Here is a 5,000-nt window from a genome sequence, read left to right as displayed (position 1 = left end):
CTTTATTCTCTCTTCTCTTTCTCTCTCAGGGGCGTCATTTCAGATTTTTCTGTGGGGGGGGGGGGGGCAACTATTTGCTGGGGGTGCTGCGGGCCCCCTGATATATTTTTTGAAAAATTTACTGTACTTGGAGCGTTTTTAGGCTATGATCAGAGCACACACACACTCACACACACACAAATGACGCCCCTGCTCTCTCTGTCTCCCTCCTTTCCTCCCTCTCTCTCTCTTTATTCTAGGAGCATTTTTGAGATACGATCAGAGCCCCCTATGACGCCTCCCCTCTCTCTTCCTCCTCCCTCTCTTGCTATTTCTCTTTCACACACCCACCCACCCATATCTGTCTTCCAGTGTCTCTCAGTTGGGTCCCAAGATAACTAATGTCATAATATATGAGGATAGAGGTCTTACCCTGGCTCCGATATATAATTTTTGTTATTTTATCTTCTTTATGTCAGCAAGTTTATTTAACTTAATTCACTTTACATTTATCTTAAATTTTACAATATTCATTCATATCCAACTTTATACACACATATTAATAATATACAAAATCAAAGAAATTATTTGAGGTAAAGTCGAAAGGAAAAGTTACCGGGGACTATCAAAAATGAAAATAATCTCTGTGTTCATGGTTTATTTCTTTGATCTCTGGATACAGAATGATCTAGAAATATTTAACGCATTCCCATTGTAGAATATAAGCACAGATGAAGAAATATGCGCAGATAAAAACTAGGTGGGCCTCTAGTTACAAATTTCAGGGCCATATATATATATATATATATATATATATATATATATATATATATATATATATATATATATATATATACACACGCATATATATGTGTATATATACACAAACACACACACACACACACACACACACACACACACACACACACACACACACACATATATATATACGTACACATATATCGAGATTGATAATGATTCAACGTTTAAAAGTTGAAAACATCAAAGAACACCTCTCAAACAATTCTGAAAAATGTAAAAACGCATAAGACAACGGCAAGTCGCAATTACTATGCCAGTTTTACGGTAACCATAAGAGGCCGAAAATCAGTCTGAACTATTTTAGACTCGGATGCCTTCCCAAGGAATGTCAGTGTTTCTAACAGAAACAGAAACAAATACCATCGTGATCAGGGTCTGACAAGGCACCGCCGTCTGCAAGACTGACGATCAGGTCACAAATGCCAAAAATAGATCACATAAACTCAGTCTCTCCTTTGACATTTTGATGATATATAATTACTCATAATAGAGAAAATCTTGATATATCATGTATAAGTGAAATGTGGCTTGACCTAGATATGTCAAGTGCTTTTACCTAATGATTATAGATGCGATGCAGGTCGTGGGGGAGAAGTCTGCATATATGTACGAGATACTCTCAAAACAAATTAAATATCCGCTACAGATGTAGAGGATATCTGTGTTGTCGTACAATGCAAAATGCCTCCGTCCTTCATATTGGATATAGCATATAGGCATCCTCAAGGTTCCTCTGAGTCTTTTGATTATCTTAAGTCTTTAGATAAATGACCCTGAAAAAGAAACCTCTTTCCATCCTAGGTTATCTTAATGATCATTTAAACAAGCCCGATTCAAAGTTATTTAAGTGGATTATGAAAACAAATTTGAGCAAATGGTCAATAAACCTACAATGGTCACAATAAACTAATAAAAATAAACCGTGCTGACATATAGACGTCATTCCCTGCCATGTTGCTGATAACAGAAAAAAATCAAAACGTCATAAAAGTTTTCGTGAATTAACCAACTATGACTCTCAGTCACCATTTCTTACAGAATCAACTCTTTAAGAAATGTTCTAAACAGATAATTTAGACATGCTCGTAATGTCTTCGCGGAAGAGATTACCGACAGTATAGCTGCATCGCTCCTCTGTTATGAAAACTTTTAGATGTCCTTCTGCTCTGTGGATGAGCGACGGCATCAAAAGAGCCATAACAGATAGATATTGCACTCATAAAACTCTCAGAAATAGCAGATTATAAACAAAAGAAGATAAGTGTCAATTCACCGATGTTAATGTCCCAAAACAAATTATTTTATAAATAATTTAAGTAGTTGTAAAAAAGACTTCTAAGCACGGAAGATAGTTAAAAAAAACTTGTGCCAATTAATCTAAAATCCAGAATTTCTTTACTGAAATTGGATATCTCGCAAAAGAACAAACAGCAACTTCCACATATCAGCAAAATACAGGTAGGATAAGGCAAATAGCCAATATTTTCAGACCACTCTATCGTAGATATCTTGGCGTGTTGAGAATCACCAGCAATGTTTACCTAAACAACTACTCCTCTGGGAAAGGATCCTTGGTCAGCCACACCAGTATAAAGACACATGATGTCAACATGGTGCCGGGTGGTTCGTCAAACACCGCATCGGTGATGGCACGAATATGTTAAGTCGCCGGTGGCTTCTCATCGCTTTGGAAACATGGTATTGTAAGGAACCTTCTCATTGTGCAACCCTTCCCGCGAGCATCCTACAATGTCTCTCACTCCCGCGGATTTATCGCTCGAAGTTGCGTCCTCGTCTGAGCGCGGTTCTCTCTTTTTATTATCCTTTTTGTGTGTTTTGTCCTTGTTTTTTTTTTTTTTTCCTTTTTGGCTTTTGTTTTAGTCTGCCTGATAGCCGTTCTCTTTGTTTCATTATATATACTTTCGTTTTTACCGTGTTGTCTTTTACCAGTTCTTTGATAATTTTATTGAGTTCTTAGTCACTGTTTTAAGCTATTTCTTTTACTTTTTTTTATCATAAGTTATTTAGTTTGCTTGGTGACTCATCATGGAGTGAAGGTACGACATCTTTTCAAAAGTCGTATTTATGGTCACCTAAATTATTTTGTTTCTCTTATTTGTATGTGTTTTCTCTTATTACGACATCCTTCCTGGTATTTTTTAAAATTATAATCTGGTTTTATATAGCATTTTCATTTTACGTGGCTGATGACGTCACAGAGTGTATATATACAACCCAGTTTTACCGCCAAATACAGTCAGTCTATAGCAGTCAGTGTGTGTTATTGCCCCTCTTTTGACCTGAGAACACCGGATACCATACCTACAGCTACACAAAGAGAAGTTAAGTCTAGAGAGCCTGATATTTTTAGTTTACTAGGAGCTGGACGTGATCTCTATTTCTATAAGAAACATATACATTTAATGATGCCTTGCTATTTTCTTTCAATGGTTTTACTTTTATTTTATTCACTTTTATTCACTATCCCCTCAGGACTTGGCTTTTATTTTTGTGCTTGTTTTATTCTGCCGTGCTTTTGCTTACTCTTAGCCTTTGCCCTTATTTTTACTTTCCTTTGAGATGCACCTTCAGTGTTTGTGTCGCTGTGCTTTAGCAACTTTTTAAAATTATTATTTAAAGGCCTTTTGCCTAAGGACCATCTACGGCTCCTTTTTTTTGCAGCAGTTAATGTCAGCCTATAGCTTAGCACTTCATTTTGAAGTCGCTTTTATTTGTTCACGGCAGTTATATTTATTCATTGCTTTACCTGGTTTTATATATTATTTTCATATGTTTTATTCAGTGTTTACTATGAATGAATATTAAGGAGATACACACTGGAACTTGCCCCCAAATAGTTCTCATGCAGAGTCCCCCCCCCCCCCCCCCCACGCTACCACACCTCAAGGGGATCTGTACATGAGAGGGCATTTCTAAGGGAGACTTGTATCTCTTGCTAGCACAAAGGGAAGGGAGTTAATAGTGCGGGACCCCTAGCCACAGATGCACTTAGTTGATACACCACAGTATTATTATACTAGTTTTCAAATCCGGAGACATAGACGAAGTCAATAACCTACTGTCCAAAACACAACATGGTTTCAGAAGTAAGCTGCTTACTGAGAAAAAAAAAAAAAGAATATACACAACCAAATAAACTAAATAAATAAACGTATATTGTGCAATCTACCCAAGAATTTTTATACTGTCAACCACAAAATCCTTTTTAGTAAACTATTAAATCACAAAATCGATACATATTGGTTCAGAAGTTATCTAAAGCCTTCTTTTATGGGTACAAATTCCAACTAGTTTGGAGTTCGGCTAATGACGTCATTCATCGTCATTAACGCTGATTTCTGTTGAATGCACTGCCAGGCATAGGGCGAGTTGGGGAAAAAAAATATTGAACACCTCATTCCCCACAGAACACACAAGTATCAACAATAACATCACAGAACAAATTACCAGAGACTCATTTTCTTTCTCTCTCTTTTACTACCCTACTCTCTCTCTTTTCTCCCCCCTTCTTTCTCTCTCTGTGGTGTGCTGTGTTGTGCAGTGGTAGCAGTTTTGTCTAGCAATCTTGCTGACCTGCATTCAGTTCCATCTCCGTCAGTGGATGGTAACCCCGGCCATTCCTTGCACACAGGGTGATTTAAAAGCGAAATGAAACTGCCGCACCAAGAATAATAAATACAACAAATGGAATAAAACAATTATTATTATTCTGTCTCTCACTCTTTCTCTCTATCCCTCCCCCTCACCCCTCTCTCACTCTCTCTCATCCTCTCTCTTTCTCGCTTTCCCTCCCCCTTTCCCTCCTCTCTCTCATCTAACGAAAGCAGCTTAAATAACAGAACCCGATCAGTCAAAATCTGTGAGAATATACCAACAAAACAAGGATCTTCAGTACTCGGAGATGATCTACCAACTATAGCCCAAAATTGCCCATTGTGATGATTCACAATATCTCTGAGGTGATTATGTAAACAACTTAGATTAACTGATAAAAAAGACCCTTGACACAAAAGGAACTTTGGCACGAATGGCCTCAATGCAGATAAAACACAATGTATCTACATAAGTAGTCGCCAAAAGTTGGATTTGGCGTTACCAAAGAGGCCCTAAGTTGTCTAAAAGTACAAAACAAATGCAACTATCATACGTGCATACTAATTTATAGAATAATTCAAGGT

General features: G+C 37.2%; 1 protein-coding gene across 1 annotated transcript in view; it reads right to left on the bottom strand.

Annotated features, from left to right (window-relative positions):
• Window positions 1–5,000, bottom strand: part of LOC125040388 (beta-1,3-galactosyltransferase 1-like) — a 12,814-nt gene that overhangs the window by 5,399 nt on the left and 2,415 nt on the right. The window lies entirely within an intron of this gene.

Source organism: Penaeus chinensis, chromosome 29 (genome assembly GCF_019202785.1).
Source record: "Penaeus chinensis breed Huanghai No. 1 chromosome 29, ASM1920278v2, whole genome shotgun sequence".
NCBI classification, from domain to species: Eukaryota; Metazoa; Arthropoda; class Malacostraca; order Decapoda; family Penaeidae; genus Penaeus; species Penaeus chinensis.
The sequence above is the reverse complement of the archived record's forward strand: the minus strand, read 5'-3'. Positions and strand labels throughout refer to the sequence as shown.